An 18,997-nucleotide genomic window follows, 5' to 3' on the forward strand; every position below is an offset into this window, starting at 1 on the left:
CTGTCTGCCCCGGAAGGTTCTGGGGCTATTCCCTGTCTGCCCCGGCAGGCTTGGGGCTATTACCTGTCTGCCCCAGCATGCTTGGGGCTATTCCCTTTCTGCCCCGGCAGGCTCTGGGGCTATTCCCTGTCTGCCCCGGCAGGCTTGGGGCTATTCCCTGTCTGCCCCGGAAGGCTCTGGGACTATTCCCTGTCTGCCCCGGCAGACTTGGGGCTATTCCTTGTCTGCCCCGGCAGGCTTGGGGCTATTACCTGTCTGCCCCGGCAGGCGTGGGGCTATTCCCTGTCTGCCTCGGCAGGCTCTGGGGCTATTCCCTGTCTGCCCAGGCAGGCTTGGGGCTATTCCCTGTCTGCCCCGGCAGGCTTGGGGCTATTCCCTCTCTGCCCCGGCATGCTCTGGGGCTATTCCCTGTCTGCACCGGCAGGCTCTGGGGCTATTCCCTGTCTGCCCCGGCAGGCTTGGGGCTATTCCCTATCTGCCCCGCCAGGCTTGGGGCTATTCCCTGTCTGCCCCGGAAGGCTCTGGGGCTATTCCCTGTCTGCCCCGGCAGGCTTGGGGCTATTCCCTGTCTGCCCCGGCATGCTTTGGGGCTATTCCCTGTCTGCCCTGGCAGGCTCTGGGGCCATTCCCTGTCTGCCCGGGCATGCTCTGGGGCTATTCCCTGTCTGTCCCGGCAGGCTCTGTGGGCTATTCCCTGTCTGCCCCGGCAGGCTTGGGGCTATTCCTTATCTGCCCCGCCAGGCTTGGGGCTATTCCCTGTCTGCCCTGGAAGGATCTGGGGCTATTCCCTGTCTGCCCCGGCAGGCTTGGGGCTATTCCCTGTCTCCCCGGCATCCTCTGGGGCTATTCCCTGTCTGCCCCGGCAGGCTTGGGGCTATTCCCTGTCTGCCAGGCAGGCTTGGGGCTATTTCCCTGTCTGCCCCGGCAGGCTCTGGGGCTATTCCCAGTCTCCCCCGACAGGCTTGGGGCTATTCCCTGTCTGCCCCATCAGGCTTGGGGCAATTCCCTGTCTGCCCCGGAAGGTTCTGGGGCTATTCCCTGTCTGCCCCGGCAGGCTTGGGGCTATTACCTGTCTGCCCCAGCAGGCTTGGGGCTATTACCTTTCTGCCCCGGCAGGCTCTGGGACTGTTCCCTGTCTGCCCCGACAGGCTTGGGGCTATTCCCTGTCTGCCCCGGAAGGCTCTGGGGCTATTCCCTGTCTGCCCCGGCAGACTTGGGGCTATTCCCTGTCTGCCTCGGAAGTCTCTGGGTCAATTCCCTGTCTGCCCCAGCAGGCTTGGGGCTATTCCCTGTCTGCCCCGGCAAGCATGGGGCTATTCCCTGTCTGCCCAGGCAGGCTCTGGGGCTATTCCCTGTCTGCCCCGGCATGCTCTGGGGCTATTCCCTGTCTGCCCCGGCAAGCTTGGGGCTATTCCCTGTCTGCCCCGGCACGCGCTGGGGCTATTCCCTGTCTGCCCCGGCATGCTCTGGGGCTATTCCCTGTCTGCCCCGGGAAGCTTGGGGCTATTCCCTGTCTGCCCCGGCATGCTCTGGGGCTATTCCCTGTCTGCCCCGGCATGCTCTGGGGCTATTCCCTGTCTGCCCCGCAAGCTTGGGGCTATTCCCTGTCTGCCCCGGCATGCTCTGGGGCTATTCCCTGTCTGCCCCGACAGGCTTGGGGCTATTCCCTGTCTGCCCCGCCAGGCTTGGGGCTATTCCCTGTCTGCCCCGGAAGGCTCTGGGTCTATTCCCTATCTGCCCCGGCAGGCTTGGGGCTATTACCTGTCTGCCCCAGCAGTCTTGGGGCTATTACCTTTCTGCCCCGGCAGGCTCTGGGGCTATTCTCTGTCTGCCACGGCAGGCTTGGGGCTATTCCCTGTCTGCCCCGCAAGGTTCTGGGGCTATTCCCTGTCTGCCCCGGCTGACTTGGGGCTATTCCATGTCTGCCCCGGCAGTCTCTGGGACAATTCCCTGTCTGCCCCAGCAGGCTTGGGGCTATTCCCTGTCTGCCCCGGCAGGCTCTGGGGCTATTCCCTGTCTGCCCCGGCATGCTCTGGAGCTATTACCTGTCTGCCCCGGCAGGCTTGGGGCTATTCCCTGTCTGCCCCGGCAGGATCTGGGGCTATTCCCTGTCTGCCAGGCAGGCTTGGGGCTATTTCCCTGTCTGCCCCGGCAGGCTCTGGGGCTATTCCCTGTCTCCCCCGACAGGCTTGGGGCTATTCCCTGTCTGCCCGGTCAGGCTTGGGGCTATTCCCTGTCTGCCCCGGAAGGTTCTGGGGCTATTCCCTGTCTGCTCCGGCAGGCTTGGGGCTATTACCTGTCTGCCCCAGCAGGCTTGGGGCTATTCCCTTTCTGCCCCGGCAGGCTCTGGGGCTATTCCCTGTCTGCCCCGGCAGGCTTGGGGCTATTCCCTGTCTGCCCCGGAAGGCTCTGGGGCTATTCCCTGTCTGCCCCGGCAGACTTGGGGCTATTCCCTGTCTGCCTCGGCAGTTTCTGGGTCAATTCCCTGTCTGCCCCAGCAGGCTTGGGGCTATTCCCTGTCTGCCCCGGCAAGCTTGGGGCTATTCCCTGTCTGCCCAGGCAGGCTCTGGGGCTATTCCCTGTCTGCCCCAGCATGCTCTGGGGCTATTCCCTGTCTGCCCCGGCAAGCTTGGGGCTATTCCCTGTCTGCCCCGGCACGCGCTGGGGCTATTCCCTGTCTGCCCCGGCATGCTCTGGGGCTATTCCCTGTCTGCCCCGGCAAGCTTGGGGCTATTCCCTGTCTGCCCCGGCATGCTCTGGGGCTATTCCCTGTCTGCAACGGCATGCTCTGGGGCTATTCCCTGTCTGCCCCGGGAAGCTTGGGGCTATTCCCTGTCTGCCCCTGCATGCCCTGAGGCTATTCCCTGTCTGCCCCGGCAGCCTTGGGGATATTACCTGTCTGCCCCAGCAGGCTCTGGGGCTATTCCCTGTCTGCCCCGGCACGCGCTGGGGCTATTCCCTGTCTGCCCCGGCATGCTCTGGGGCTATTCCCTGTCTGCCCCGGCAAGCTTGGGGCTATTCCCTGTCTGCCCCGGCATGCTCTGGGGCTATTCCCTGTCTGCAACGGCATGCTCTGGGGCTATTCCCTGTCTGCCCCGGCAAGCTTGGGGCTATTCCCTGTCTGCCCCTGCATGCTCTGAGGCTATTCCCTGTCTGCCCCGGCAGCCTTGGGGCTATTACCTGTCCGCCCCAGCAGGCTCTGGGGCTATTCCCTGTCTGCCCCGGAAGGTTCTGGGGCTATTCCCTGTCTGCCCCGGCAGAATTGGGGCTATTCCCTGTCTTCCCCGGCAGTATCTGGGGCAATTCCCTGTCTGCCGCAGCAGGCTTGGGGCTATTCCCTGTCTGCCCAGGCAGGCTCTGGGGCTATTTCCTGTCTGCCCCGGCATCCTCTGGGGCTATTCCCTGTCTGGCCCTGCGAGATTGGGGCTATTCCATGTCTGCCCCGGCACGCGGTGGGGCTATTCCCTGTCTGCCCCGGCATGCTCTGGGGCTATTCCCTGTCTGCCCCAGCAAGCTTGGGGCTATTCCCTGTCTGCCCCGGCACGCTCTGGGGCTATTCCCTGTCTGCCCCGGCACGCTCTGGGGCTATTCCCTGTCTGCCCCGGCACGCTCTGGGGCTATTCCCTGTCTGCCCTGGCACGCTCTGGGGCTATTCCCTGTCTGCCCCGGCAAGCTTGGGGCTATTCCCTGTCTGCCCCGGCACGCTCTGGGGCTATTCCCTGTCTGCCACGGCAGGCTTGGGGCTATTCCCTGTCTCCCCCGCACGCTTGGGGCTATTCCCTGTCTGCCCCTGAATGGTCTGGGGCTATTCCCTGTCTGACCCGGCACGCTCTGTGGCTATTCCCTGTCTGCCCCGACAGGCTTGGAGCTATTCCCTGTCTGCCCCGCCAGGCTTGGGGCTATTCCCTGTCTGCCCCGGAAGACTCTGGAGCTATTCCCTATCTGCCCCGGCAGGCTTGGGGCTATTACCTGTCTGCCCCCGCAGGCTTGGGGCTATTCCCTTTCTGCCCCGGCAGGCTCTGGGGCTATTCCCTGTCTGCCCCGGCAGGCTTGGGGCTATTCCCTGTCTGCCCCGGAAGGTTCTGGGGCTATTCCCAGTCTGCCCCGGCAGTCTCTGGGGCAATTCCCTGTCTGCCCCAGCAGGCTTGGGGCTATTCCCTGTCTGCCCCGGCAGGCTCTGGGGCTATTCTTTGTCTGCCCCGGCATGCTCTGGGGCTATTCCCTGTCTGCCCAGGCAGTCTCTGGGGCAATTCCCTGTCTGCACCAGCAGGCTTGGGGCTATTTCCTGTCTGCCCCGGCAAGCTTGGGGCTATTCCCTGTCTGCCCCGGCATGCTCTGGGGCTATTCCCTGTCTGCCCCGGGAAGCTTGGGGCTATTCCCTGTCTGCCCCGGCATGCTCTGGGGCTATTCCCTGTCTGCCCCGGCATGCTCTGGGGCTATTCCCTGTCTGCCCCGCAAGCTTGGGGCTATTCCCTGTCTGCCCCGGCATGCTCTGGGGCTATTCCCTGTCTGCCCCGACAGGCTTGGGGCTATTCCCTGTCTGCCCCGCCAGGCTTGGGGCTATTCCCTGTCTGCCCCGGAAGGCTCTGGGTCTATTCCCTATCTGCCCCGGCAGGCTTGGGGCTATTACCTGTCTGCCCCAGCAGTCTTGGGGCTATTACCTTTCTGCCCCGGCAGGCTCTGGGGCTATTCTCAGTCTGCCACGGCAGGCTTGGGGCTATTCCCTGTCTGCCCCGCAAGGTTCTGGGGCTATTCCCTGTCTGCCCCGGCTGACTTGGGGCTATTCCCTGTCTGCCCCGGCAGTCTCTGGGACAATTCCCTGTCTGCCCCAGCAGGCTTGGGGCTATTCCCTGTCTGCCCCGGCAGGCTCTGGGGCTATTCCCTGTCTGCCCCGGCATGCTCTGGAGCTATTACCTGTCTGCCCCGGCAGGCTTGGGGCTATTCCCTGTCTGCCCCGGCAGGATCTGGGGCTATTCCCTGTCTGCCAGGCAGGCTTGGGGCTATTTCCCTGTCTGCCCCGGCAGGCTCTGGGGCTATTCCCTGTCTCCCCCGACAGGCTTGGGGCTATTCCCTGTCTGCCCGGTCAGGATTGGGGCTATTCCCTGTCTGCCCCGGAAGGTTCTGGGGCTATTCCCTGTCTGCCCCGGCAGGCTTGGGGCTATTACCTGTCTGCCCCAGCAGGCTTGGGGCTATTCCCTTTCTGCCCCGGCAGGCTCTGGGGCTATTCCCTGTCTGCCCCGGCAGGCTTGGGGCTATTCCCTGTCTGCCCCGGAAGGCTCTGGGGCTATTCCCTGTCTGCCCCGGCAGACTTGGGGCTATTCCCTGTCTGCCTCGGCAGTTTCTGGGTCAATTCCCTGTCTGCCCCAGCAGGCTTGGGGCTATTCCCTGTCTGCCCCGGCAAGCTTGGGGCTATTCCCTGTCTGCCCAGGCAGGCTCTGGGGCTATTCCCTGTCTGCCCCAGCATGCTCTGGGGCTATTCCCTGTCTGCCCCGGCAAGCTTGGGGCTATTCCCTGTCTGCCCCGGCACGCGCTGGGGCTATTCCCTGTCTGCCCCGGCATGCTCTGGGGCTATTCCCTGTCTGCCCCGGCAAGCTTGGGGCTATTCCCTGTCTGCCCCGGCATGCTCTGGGGCTATTCCCTGTCTGCAACGGCATGCTCTGGGGCTATTCCCTGTCTGCCCCGGGAAGCTTGGGGCTATTCCCTGTCTGCTCCTGCATGCCCTGAGGCTATTCCCTGTCTGCCCCGGCAGCCTTGGGGATATTACCTGTCTGCCCCAGCAGGCTCTGGGGCTATTCCCTGTCTGCCCCGGCACGCGCTGGGGCTATTCCCTGTCTGCCCCGGCATGCTCTGGGGCTATTCCCTGTCTGCCCCGGCAAGCTTGGGGCTATTCCCTGTTTGCCCCGGCATGCTCTGGGGCTATTCCCTGTCTGCAACGGCATGCTCTGGGGCTATTCCCTGTCTGCCCCGGCAAGCTTGGGGCTATTCCCTGTCTGCCCCTGCATGCTCTGAGGCTATTCCCTGTCTGCCCCGGCAGCCTTGGGGCTATTACCTGTCCGCCCCACAAGGCTCTGGGGCTATTCCCTGTCTGCCCCGGAAGGTTCTGGGGCTATTCCCTGTCTGCCCCGGCAGAATTGGGGCTATTCCCTGTCTTCCCCGGCAGTATCTGGGGCAATTCCCTGTCTGCCGCAGCAGGCTTGGGGCTATTCCCTGTCTGCCCAGGCAGGCTCTGGGGCTATTCCCTGTCTGCCCCGGCATCCTCTGGGGCTATTCCCTGTCTGGCCCTGCGAGATTGGGGCTATTCCATGTCTGCCCCGGCACGCGGTGGGGCTATTCCCTGTCTGCCCCGGCATGCTCTGGGGCTATTCCCTGTCTGCCCCAGCAAGCTTGGGGCTATTCCCTGTCTGCCCCGGCACGCTCTGGGGCTATTCCCTGTCTGCCCCGGCACGCTCTGGGGCTATTCCCTGTCTGCCCCGGCACGCTCTGGGGCTATTCCCTGTCTGCCCTGGCACGCTCTGGGGCTATTCCCTGTCTGCCCCGGCAAGCTTGGGGCTATTCCCTGTCTGCCCCGGCACGCTCTGGGGCTATTCCCTGTCTGCCACGGCAGGCTTGGGGCTATTCCCTGTCTCCCCCGCACGCTTGGGGCTATTCCCTGTCTGCCCCTGAATGGTCTGGGGCTATTCCCTGTCTGACCCGGCACGCTCTGTGGCTATTCCCTGTCTGCCCCGACAGGCTTGGAGCTATTCCCTGTCTGCCCCGCCAGGCTTGGGGCTATTCCCTGTCTGCCCCGGAAGACTCTGGAGCTATTCCCTATCTGCCCCGGCAGGCTTGGGGCTATTACCTGTCTGCCCCAGCAGGCTTGGGGCTATTCCCTTTCTCCCCGGCAGGCTCTGGGGCTATTCCCTGTCTGCCCCGGCAGGCTTGGGGCTATTCCCTGTCTGCCCCGGAAGGTTCTGGGGCTATTCCCAGTCTGCCCCGGCAGTCTCTGGGGCAATTCCCTGTCTGCCCCAGCAGGCTTGGGGCTATTCCCTGTCTGCCCCGGCAGGCTCTGGGGCTATTCTTTGTCTGCCCCGGCATGCTCTGGGGCTATTACCTGTCTGCCCCGGCAGGCTTGGGGCTATTCCCTGTCTGCCCCGGCAGGATCTGGGGCTATTCCCTGTCTGCCAGGCAGGCTTGGGGCTATTTCCCTGTCTGCCCCGGCAGGCTCTGGGGCTATTCCCTGTCTCCTCCGACAGGCTTTGTGCTATTCCCTGTCTGTCCCGTCAGGCTTGGGGCTATTCCCTGTCTGCCCCGGAAGGTTCTGGGGCTATTCCCTGTCTGCCCCGGCAGGCTTGGGGCTATTACCTGTCTGCCCCAGCAGGCTTGGGGCTATTCTCTTTCTGCCCCGGCAGGCTCTGGGGCTATTCCCTGTCTGCCCCGGCAGGCTTGGGGCTATCCCCTGTCTGCCACGGAAGGCTCTGGGTCAATTCCCTGTCTGCCCCAGCAGGCTTGGGGCTATTCCCTGTCTGCCCCGGCAAGCTTGGGGCTATTCCCTGTCTGCCCAGGCAGGCTCTGGGGCTATTCCCTGTCTGCCCCGGCATGCTCTGGGGCTATTCCCTTTCTGCCCCGGCAAGCTTGGGGCTATTCCCTGTCTGCCCCGGCACGTGCTGGGGCTATTCCCTGTCTGCCCCGGCAAGCTTGGGGCTATTCCCTGTCTGCCCAGGCAGGATCTGGGGCTATTCCCTGTCTGCCCCGGCATCCTCTGGGGCTATTCCCTGTCTGGCCCGGCGAGCTTGGGGCTATTCCATGTCTGCCCCGGCACGCGCTGGGGCTATTCCCTGTCTGCCCCGGCATGCTCTGGGGCTATTCCCTGTCTGCCCCAGCAAGCTTGGGGCTATTCCCTGTCTGCCCCAGCACGCTCTGGGGCTATTCCCTGTCTGCCCCGGCACGCTCTGGGGCTATTCCCTGTCTGCCCCGGCACGCTCTGGGGCTATTCCCTGTCTGCCCTGGCACACTCTGGGGCTATTCCCTGTCTGCCCCGGCAGGCTTGGAGCTATTCCCTGTCTGCCCCGGCACGCTCTGGGGCTATTCCCTGTCTGCCCAGGCACGCTCTGGGGCTATTCCCTGTCTGCCACGGCAGGCTTGGGGCTATTCTCTGTCTCCCCCGCAGGCTTAGGGCTATTCCCTATCTGCCCCGGCAGGCTCTGGGGCTATTCCCTGTCTGCCCCGGCATGCTCTGGGGCTATTACCTGTCTGCCCCGGCAGGCTTGGGGCTATTCCCTGTCTGCCCCGGCAGGATCTGGGGCTATTCCCTGTCTGCCAGGCAGGCTTGGGGCTATTTCCCTGTCTGCCCCGACAGGCTTGGATATATTCCCTGTCTGCTCCGCCAGGCTTGGGCTATTCCCTGTCTGCCCCGGAAGGCTCTGGGGCTATTCCCTATCTGCCCCGGCAGGCTTGGGGCTATTACCTGTCTGCCCCAGCAGGCTTGGGGCTATTCCCTTTCTGCCCCGGCAGGCTCTGGGGCTATTCCCTGTCTGCCCCGGCAGGCTTGGGGCTATTCCCTGTCTGCCCCGGAAAGTTCTGGGGCTATTCCCTGTCTGCCCCGGCAGTCTCTGGGGCAATTCCCTGTCTGCCCCAGCAGGCTTGGGGCTATTCCCTATCTGCCCCGGCAGGCTCTGGGGCTATTCCCTGTCTGCCCCGGCATGCTCTGGGGCTATTACCTGTCTGCCCCGGCAGGCTTGGGGCTATTCCCTGTCTGCCCCGGCAGGATCTGGGGCTATTCCCTGTCTGCCAGGCAGGCTTGGGGCTATTTCCCTGTCTGCCCCGGCAGGCTCTGGGGCTATTCCCTGTCTCCCCCGACAGGCTTGGGGCTATTCCCTGTCTGCCCGGTCAGGATTGGGGCTATTCCCTGTCTGCCCCGGAAGGTTCTGGGGCTATTCCCTGTCTGCCCCGGCAGGCTTGGGGCTATTACCTGTCTGCCCCAGCAGGCTTGGGGCTATTCCCTTTCTGCCCCGGCAGGCTCTGGGGCTATTCCCTGTCTGCCCCGGCAGGCTTGGGGCTATTCCCTGTCTGCCCCGGAAGGCTCTGGGGCTATTCCCTGTCTGCCCCGGCAGACTTGGGGCTATTCCCTGTCTGCCTCGGCAGTTTCTGGGTCAATTCCCTGTCTGCCCCAGCAGGCTTGGGGCTATTCCCTGTCTGCCCCGGCAAGCTTGGGGCTATTCCCTGTCTGCCCAGGCAGGCTCTGGGGCTATTCCCTGTCTGCCCCAGCATGCTCTGGGGCTATTCCCTGTCTGCCCCGGCAAGCTTGGGGCTATTCCCTGTCTGCCCCGGCACGCGCTGGGGCTATTCCCTGTCTGCCCCGGCATGCTCTGGGGCTATTCCCTGTCTGCCCCGGCAAGCTTGGGGCTATTCCCTGTCTGCCCCGGCATGCTCTGGGGCTATTCCCTGTCTGCAACGGCATGCTCTGGGGCTATTCCCTGTCTGCCCCGGGAAGCTTGGGGCTATTCCCTGTCTGCCCCTGCATGCCCTGAGGCTATTCCCTGTCTGCCCCGGCAGCCTTGGGGATATTACCTGTCTGCCCCAGCAGGCTCTGGGGCTATTCCCTGTCTGCCCCGGCACGCGCTGGGGCTATTCCCTGTCTGCCCCGGCATGCTCTGGGGCTATTCCCTGTCTGCCCCGGCAAGCTTGGGGCTATTCCCTGTTTGCCCCGGCATGCTCTGGGGCTATTCCCTGTCTGCAACGGCATGCTCTGGGGCTATTCCCTGTCTGCCCCGGCAAGCTTGGGGCTATTCCCTGTCTGCCCCTGCATGCTCTGAGGCTATTCCCTGTCTGCCCCGGCAGCCTTGGGGCTATTACCTGTCCGCCCCACAAGGCTCTGGGGCTATTCCCTGTCTGCCCCGGAAGGTTCTGGGGCTATTCCCTGTCTGCCCCGGCAGAATTGGGGCTATTCCCTGTCTTCCCCGGCAGTATCTGGGGCAATTCCCTGTCTGCCGCAGCAGGCTTGGGGCTATTCCCTGTCTGCCCAGGCAGGCTCTGGGGCTATTCCCTGTCTGCCCCGGCATCCTCTGGGGCTATTCCCTGTCTGGCCCTGCGAGATTGGGGCTATTCCATGTCTGCCCCGGCACGCGGTGGGGCTATTCCCTGTCTGCCCCGGCATGCTCTGGGGCTATTCCCTGTCTGCCCCAGCAAGCTTGGGGCTATTCCCTGTCTGCCCCGGCACGCTCTGGGGCTATTCCCTGTCTGCCCCGGCACGCTCTGGGGCTATTCCCTGTCTGCCCCGGCACGCTCTGGGGCTATTCCCTGTCTGCCCTGGCACGCTCTGGGGCTATTCCCTGTCTGCCCCGGCAAGCTTGGGGCTATTCCCTGTCTGCCCCGGCACGCTCTGGGGCTATTCCCTGTCTGCCACGGCAGGCTTGGGGCTATTCCCTGTCTCCCCCGCACGCTTGGGGCTATTCCCTGTCTGCCCCTGAATGGTCTGGGGCTATTCCCTGTCTGACCCGGCACGCTCTGTGGCTATTCCCTGTCTGCCCCGACAGGCTTGGAGCTATTCCCTGTCTGCCCCGCCAGGCTTGGGGCTATTCCCTGTCTGCCCCGGAAGACTCTGGAGCTATTCCCTATCTGCCCCGGCAGGCTTGGGGCTATTACCTGTCTGCCCCAGCAGGCTTGGGGCTATTCCCTTTCTCCCCGGCAGGCTCTGGGGCTATTCCCTGTCTGCCCCGGCAGGCTTGGGGCTATTCCCTGTCTGCCCCGGAAGGTTCTGGGGCTATTCCCAGTCTGCCCCGGCAGTCTCTGGGGCAATTCCCTGTCTGCCCCAGCAGGCTTGGGGCTATTCCCTGTCTGCCCCGGCAGGCTCTGGGGCTATTCTTTGTCTGCCCCGGCATGCTCTGGGGCTATTACCTGTCTGCCCCGGCAGGCTTGGGGCTATTCCCTGTCTGCCCCGGCAGGATCTGGGGCTATTCCCTGTCTGCCAGGCAGGCTTGGGGCTATTTCCCTGTCTGCCCCGGCAGGCACAGGGGCTATTCCCTGTCTCCTCCGACAGGCTTTGTGCTATTCCCTGTCTGTCCCGTCAGGCTTGGGGCTATTCCCTGTCTGCCCCGGAAGGTTCTGGGGCTATTCCCTGTCTGCCCCGGCAGGCTTGGGGCTATTACCTGTCTGCCCCAGCAGGCTTGGGGCTATTCTCTTTCTGCCCCGGCAGGCTCTGGGGCTATTCCCTGTCTGCCCCGGCAGGCTTGGGGCTATCCCCTGTCTGCCACGGAAGGCTCTGGGTCAATTCCCTGTCTGCCCCAGCAGGCTTGGGGCTATTCCCTGTCTGCCCCGGCAAGCTTGGGGCTATTCCCTGTCTGCCCAGGCAGGCTCTGGGGCTATTCCCTGTCTGCCCCGGCATGCTCTGGGGCTATTCCCTTTCTGCCCCGGCAAGCTTGGGGCTATTCCCTGTCTGCCCCGGCACGTGCTGGGGCTATTCCCTGTCTGCCCCGGCAAGCTTGGGGCTATTCCCTGTCTGCCCAGGCAGGATCTGGGGCTATTCCCTGTCTGCCCCGGCATCCTCTGGGGCTATTCCCTGTCTGGCCCGGCGAGCTTGGGGCTATTCCATGTCTGCCCCGGCACGCGCTGGGGCTATTCCCTGTCTGCCCCGGCATGCTCTGGGGCTATTCCCTGTCTGCCCCAGCAAGCTTGGGGCTATTCCCTGTCTGCCCCAGCACGCTCTGGGGCTATTCCCTGTCTGCCCCGGCACGCTCTGGGGCTATTCCCTGTCTGCCCCGGCACGCTCTGGGGCTATTCCCTGTCTGCCCTGGCACACTCTGGGGCTATTCCCTGTCTGCCCCGGCAGGCTTGGAGCTATTCCCTGTCTGCCCCGGCACGCTCTGGGGCTATTCCCTGTCTGCCCAGGCACGCTCTGGGGCTATTCCCTGTCTGCCACGGCAGGCTTGGGGCTATTCTCTGTCTTCCCCGCAGGCTTAGGGCTATTCCCTATCTGCCCCGGCAGGCTCTGGGGCTATTCCCTGTCTGCCCCGGCATGCTCTGGGGCTATTACCTGTCTGCCCCGGCAGGCTTGGGGCTATTCCCTGTCTGCCCCGGCAGGATCTGGGGCTATTCCCTGTCTGCCAGGCAGGCTTGGGGCTATTTCCCTGTCTGCCCCGACAGGCTTGGATATATTCCCTGTCTGCTCCGCCAGGCTTGGGCTATTCCCTGTCTGCCCCGGAAGGCTCTGGGGCTATTCCCTATCTGCCCCGGCAGGCTTGGGGCTATTACCTGTCTGCCCCAGCAGGCTTGGGGCTATTCCCTTTCTGCCCCGGCAGGCTCTGGGGCTATTCCCTGTCTGCCCCGGCAGGCTTGGGGCTATTCCCTGTCTGCCCCGGAAAGTTCTGGGGCTATTCCCTGTCTGCCCCGGCAGTCTCTGGGGCAATTCCCTGTCTGCCCCAGCAGGCTTGGGGCTATTCCCTATCTGCCCCGGCAGGCTCTGGGGCTATTCCCTGTCTGCCCCGGCATGCTCTGGGGCTATTACCTGTCTGCCCCGGCAGGCTTGGGGCTATTCCCTGTCTGCCCCGGCAGGATCTGGGGCTATTCCCTGTCTGCCAGGCAGGCTTGGGGCTATTTCCCTGTCTGCCCCGGCAGGCTCTGGGGCTATTCCCTGTCTCCCCCGACAGGCTTGGGGCTATTCCCTGTCTGCCCCGTCAGGAATGGGGCGATTCCCTGTCTGCCCCGGAAGGTTCTGGGGCTATTCCCTGTCTGCCCCGGCAGGCTTGGGGCTATTACCTGTCTGCCCCAGCAGGCTTGGGGCTATTCTCTTTCTGCCCCGGCAGGCTCTGGGGCTATTCCCTGTCTGCCCCGGCAGGCTTTGGGCTATTCCCTGTCTGCCCCGGAAGGCTCTGGGGCTATTCCCTGTCTCCCCCGACAGGCTTGGGGCTATTCCCTGTCTGCTCCGGGAAGCTTGGGGCTATTCCCTGTTTGCCCAGGCAGGGTCTGGGGCTATTCCGTGTCTGCCCCGGCATGCTCTGGGGCTATTCCCTTTCTGCCCCGGCAAGCTTGGGGCTATTCCCTGTCTGCCCCGGCACGCGCTGGGGCTATTCCCTGTCTCCCCGGCATGCTCTGGGGCTATTCCCTGTCTGCCCCGGCAAGCTTGGGGCTATTCCCTGTCTGCCCCGGCATGCTCTGGGGCTATTCCCTGTCTGCCCCGGCATGTTCTGGGGCTATTCCCTGTCTGCCCCGGCAAGCTTGGGGCTATTCCCTGTCTGCCCCTGCATGCTCTGGGGTATTCCCTGTCTGCCCCGTCAGGCTTGGGGCTATTCCCTGTCTGCCCCGCCAGGCTTGGGGCTATTCCCTGTCTGCCCCGGAAGGCTCTGGGGCTATTCCCTATCTGCCCCGGCAGGCATGGGGCTATTACCTGTCTGCCCCAGCAGGCTTGGGGCTATTCCCTTTCTGCCCCGGCAGGCTCTGGGGCTATTCCCTGTCTGCCCCGGCAGGCTTGGTGCTATTCCCTGTCTGCCCCGGAAGGTTCTGGGGCTATTCCCTGTCTGACCCGGCAGAATTGGGGCTATTCCCTGTCTGCCCAGGCAGTCTCTGGGGCAATCCCTGTCTGCACCAGCAGGCTTGGGGCTATTTCCTGTCTGCCCCGGCAAGCTTGGGGCTATTCCCTGTCTGCCCAGGCAGGCTCTGGGGCTATTCCCTGTCTGCCCCGGCATGCTCTGGGGCTATTCCCTGTCTGGCCCGGCGAGCTTGGGGCTATTCCATGTCTGCCCCGGCACGCGCTGGGGCTATTCCCTGTCTGCCCCGGCATGATCTGGGGCTATTCCCTGTCTGCCCCGGCAAGCTTGGGTCTATTCCCTGTCTGCCCCGGCACGCGCTGGGTCTATTCCCTGTCTGCCCCGGCATGCTCTGGGTCTATTCCCTGTCTGCCCCGGCAAGCTTGGGGCTATTCCCTGTCTGCCCCGGCATGCTCTGGGGCTATTCTCTGTCTGCCCCGGCAAGCTTGTGGCTATTCCCTGTCTGCCCCGGCATGCGCTGGGGATATTCCCTGTCTTCCCCCGGCATGCTCTGGGGCTATTCCCTGTCTGCCCCGGCAAGCTTGGGGCTATTCCCTGTCTGCCCCGGCACGCTCTGGGGCTATTCCCTGTCTGCCCCGGCACGGTCTGGGGCTATTCTCTGTCTGCCCCGGCACGCTCTGGGGCTATTCCCTGTCTGCCTCGGCACGCTCTGGGGCTATTCCCTGTCTGCCACGGCAAGCTTGGGGCTATTCCCTGTCTGCCCCGGCACGCTCTGGGGCTATTCCCTGTCTGCCACGGCAGGCTTGGGGCTATTCCCTGTCTCCCCCGCAGGCTTGGGGCTATTCCCTGTCTGCCCCGGCACGCTCTGGGGCTATTCCCTGTCTGCCCCGGCAAGCTTGGGGCTATTCACTTTCTGCCCCGGCATGCTCTGGGGCTATTCCCTGTCTGCCCGGCATACTCTGGGGCTATTCCCTGTCTGCCCCGGCAGGCTTCGGGCTATTCCCTGTCTGCCCCAGCAGGATTGGGGCCATTCCCTGTCTGCCCCGGCAGGCTTGGGGCTATTCCCTGTCTGCCCCGGCAGGCTTGGGGCTATTCCCTCTCTGCCCCGGCAAGCTCTGGGGCTATTCCTTGTCTCCCCCGGCAAGCTCTGGGGCTGTTCCCTGTCTGCCCCGGCAGGCTCTGGGGCTATTCACTGTCTGCCCCGGGAGGCTCCGGGGTATTACCTGTCTGCCCGGCAGGCTTGGGGCTATTCCCTCTCTGCCCCGGCAGGCTTTGGGCTACTCCCTGTCTGCCCCGGCAGGCTTGGGGCTATTCCCTGTCTGCCCCGGAAGGCTTGGGGCTATTCCCTGTCTGCCCCGGCATGCTCTGGGGCTATTCCCTGTCTGCCCCGGCAAGCTTGGGGCTATTCCCTGTCTGCCCCAGCATGCTCTGGGGCTATTCCCTGTCTGCCCCGCCATGCTCTGGGGCTATTCCCTGTCTTCCCCGGCAAGCTTGGGGTTATTCCCTGTCTGCCCCTGCATGCACTGGGGTATTCCCTGTCTGCCCCGACAGGCTTGGGGCTATTCCCTGTCTGCCCCGCCAGGCTTGGGGCTATTCCCTGTCTGCCCCGGAAGGCTCTGGGGCTATTCCCTATCTGCACCGGCAGGCTTGGGGCTATTACCTGTCTGCCCCTGCAGGCTTGGGGCTATTCCCTTACTGCCCCGGCAGGCTCTGGGGCTATTCCCTGTCTGCCCCGGCAATCTTGGGTCTATTCCCTATCTGCCCCGGAAGGTTCTGGGGCTATTCCCTGTCTGCCCCCGCAGACCTGGGGCTATTCCCTGTCTGCCCCTGCAGTCTCTGGGGCAATTCCCTGTCTGCACCAGCAGGCTTGGGGCTATTTCCTGTCTGCCCCGGCAAGCTTGGGGCTATTCCCTGTCTTCCCAGGCAGGCTCTGGGGCAATTCCCTGTCTCCCCCGCCATGCTCTGGGGCTATTCCCTGTCTGGCCCGGCGAGCTTCGGGCTATTCCATGTCTGCCCCGGCACGCGCTGGGGCTAATCCCTGTCTGCCCCGGCATGATCTGGGGCTATTCCCTGTCTGCCCCAGCAAGCTTGGGGCTATTCCCTGTCTGCCCCGGCACGCGCTGGGGCTATTCCCTGTCTGCCCCGGCATGCTCTGGGGCTATTCCCTGTCTGCTCTGGCAAGCTTGGGGCTATTCTCTGTCTGCCCCGGCATGCTCTGGGGCTATTCTCTGTCTGCCCCGGCAAGCTTGGTGCTATCCCCTGTCTGCCCCGTCACGCGCTGGGGCTATTCCCTGTCTTCCCCCGGCATGCTCTGGGGCTATTCCCTGTCTGCCCCGGCAAGCTTGGGGCTATTCCCTGTCTGCCCAGGCACGCTCTGGGGCTATTCCCTGTCTACCCCGGCACGCTCTTGGCCTATTCCCTGTCTGCCCCGGCACGCTCTGGGGCTATTCCCTGTCTGCCCCGGCATGCTCTGGGGCTATTCCCTGTCTGGCCCGGCGAGCTTGGGGCTATTCCATGTCTGCCCCGGCACGCGCTGGGGCTATTCCCTCTCTGCCCCGGCAAGCTCTGGGGCTATTCCTTGTCTCCCCCGGCAAGCTCTGGGGCTGTTCCCTTTCTGCAACGGCAGGCTCTGGGGCTTTTCCCTGTCTGCCCCGGCAGGCTTGGGGCTATTCCCTCTCTGCCCCGGCAGGCTTTGGGCTACTCCCTGTCTGCCCCGGCAGGCTTGGGGCTATTCCCTGTCTGCCCCGGAAGGCTTGGGGCTATTCCCTGTCTGCCCCGGCATGCTCTGGGGCTATTCATTGTCTGCACCGGCAACCTTGGGGCTATTCCCTGTCTGCCCCAGCATGCTCTGTGGCTATTCCCTGTCTGCCCCGGCATGCTCTGGGGCTATTCCCTGTCTGCCCCGGCAAGCTTGGGGCTATTCCCTGTCTGCCCCTGCATGCTCTGGGGCTATTCCATGTCTGCCCCGACAGGCTTGGGGCTATTCCCTGTCTGCCCAGCCAGGCTTGGGGCTATTACCTTTCTGCCCCGGCAGGCTCTGGGGCTATTCCCTGTCTGCCCCGGAAGGCTTGGGGCTATTCCCTGTCTGCCCCGGAAGGTTCTGGGGCTATTCCCTGTCTGCCCCGGCAGATTTGGGGCTATTCCCTGTCTGCCCCGGCAGTCTCTGGGGCAATTCCCTGTCTGCCCCAGCAGGCTTGGGGCTATTCCCTGTCTGCCCAGGCAGGCTCTGAGGCTATTCCCTGTCTGCCCCGGCACGCTCTAGGGCTATTCCCTGTCTGCCCCGGCACGCTCTGGGGCTATTCCCTGTCTGCCCCGGCACGCTCTGGGGCTATTCCCTGTCTGCCACGGCAAGCTTGGGGCTATTCCCTGTCTGCCCCGGCACGCTCTGGGGCTATTCCCTGTCTGCCACGGCAGGCTTGGGGCTATTCCCTGTCTCCCCCGCAGGCTTGGGGCTATTCCCTGTCTGCCCCAGAAGGGTCTGGGGCTATTCCCTGTCTGACCCGGCACGCTCTGTGGCTATTCCCTGTCTGCCCCGGCAAGCTTGGGGCTATTCACTGTCTGCCCCGGCATGCTCTGGGGCTATTCCCTGTCTGCCCCGGCATGCTCTGGGGCTATTCCCTGTCTGCCCCGGCAGGCTTGGGGCTATTCCCTGTCTGCCCCGGCAGGATTGGGGCTATTCCCTGTCTGCCCCGGCAGGCTTGCGGCTATTCCCTTTCTGCCCCGGCAGGCTTGGGGCTATTCCCTGTCTGCCCCGGCAAGCTCTGGGGCTATTCCTTGTCTCCACCGGCAAGCTCTGGGGCTGTTCCCTGTCTGCCCCGGCATGCTCTGGGGCTATTCCCTCTCTGCCCCAGCAGGCTTTGGGCTACTCCCTGTCTGCACCGTCAGGCTTGGGGCTATTCCCTGTCTGCCCCGGAAGGCTTGGGTCTATTCCCTGTCTGCCCAGGCATGCTCAGGGACTATTCCCTGTCTGCCCCGGCGGGCTTGGGGCTATTCCCTGTCTGCACCGGCATGCACTGGGGCTATTCCCTGTCTGCCCTGGCAGGCTTGGGGCTATTCCCTGTCTGCCCCGGCATGCTCTGGGGCTATTCCCTGTCTGCCCCGGCAGGCTCTGGGCCTATTCCCTGTCTGCCCCGGCAGGCTTGGGGCTATTACCTGCCTGCCCCGGCAGGCTTGGGGCTATTCCCTGTCTGCCTCGGCAGGCGCTGGGGCTATTCCCTGTCTACCCCGGCAGGCTTGGGGCTATTCCATGTCTGCCCCGGCAGGCTTGGGGCTATTCCCTATCTGCCCCGGCATGCTCTGGGTCTATTCCCTGTCTGCCCCGGCATGCTCTGGGGCTATTCCCTGTCTGCCCCGGCAGGCTTGGGGCTATTACCTGTCTGCCCCGGCAGGCTTGGGGCTATTCCCTGTCTGCCCCAGCATGCTCTGGGGCTATTCCCTGTCTGCCCTGGCATGCTCTGGGGCTATTCCCTGTCTGCCCCGGCAGGCTTGGGGCTATTACCTGTCTGCCCCGGCAGGCTTGGGGCTATTCCCTGTCTGCCGCGGCATGCTCTGGGGCTATTCCCTGTCTGCCCCGGCAGGCTCTGGGCCTATTCCCTGTCTGCCCCGGCAGGCTTGGGGCTATTACCTGCCTGCCCCGGCAGGCTTGGGGCTATTCTCTGTCTGCCCCGGCATGCTCTGGGGCTAATCCCTGTCTGCCCAGCAGGCTCTGGGGCTATTCCCTGTCTGCCCCGGCAGGTTTGGGTCTATTCCCTGTCTGCCTCGGCAGGCTCTGGGGCTATTCCCTGTCTGCCCCGGCAGGCTTGGGGCTATTCCATGTCTGCCCCGGTAGGCTTGGGGCTAATCCCTGTCTGCCCCGGCGTGCTCTAGGGCTATTCCCTTTCTGCCCCGGCAGGCTCTGGCGCTATTCCCTGTCTGCCCCGGCAGGATTGGAGCTATTCCCTGTCTGACCCATCAGGATTGGGGCTATTCCCTGTCTGCCCCGGAAGGTTCTGGGGCTATTCCCTGTCTGCCCCGGCAGGCTTGGGGCTATTACCTGTCTGCCCCCGCAGGCTTGGGGCTACTCCCTTTCTGCCCCGGCAGGCTCTGGGGCTATTCCCTGTCTGCCCCGGCAGGCTTGGGGCTATTCCCTGTCTGCCCGGAAGGCTCTGGGGCTATTCCCTGTCTGCCCCGGCAGACTTGGGGCTATTCCCTGTCTGCCTCGGCAGTCTCTGGGTCAATTCCCTGTCTGCCCCAGCAGGCTTGGGGCTATTCCCTGTCTGCCCCGGCAAGCTTGGGGCTATTCCCTGTCTGCCCATGCAGGCTCTGGGGCTATTCCCTGTCTGCCCCGGCATGCTCTGGGGCTATTCCCTGTCTGCCCCGGCAAGCTTGGGGCTATTCCCTGTCTGCCCCGGCATGCTCTGGGGCTATTCCCTGTCTGCCCCGGCATGCTCTGGGGCTATTTCCTGTCTGCCCCGCAAGCTTGGGGCTATTCCCTGTCTGCCCCGGCATGCTCTGGGGCTATTCCCTGTCTGCCCCGACAGGCTTGGGGCTATTCCCTGTCT

Source organism: Periplaneta americana, chromosome 7 (genome assembly GCF_040183065.1).
Source record: "Periplaneta americana isolate PAMFEO1 chromosome 7, P.americana_PAMFEO1_priV1, whole genome shotgun sequence".
Classification (NCBI taxonomy): Eukaryota; Metazoa; Arthropoda; class Insecta; order Blattodea; family Blattidae; genus Periplaneta; species Periplaneta americana.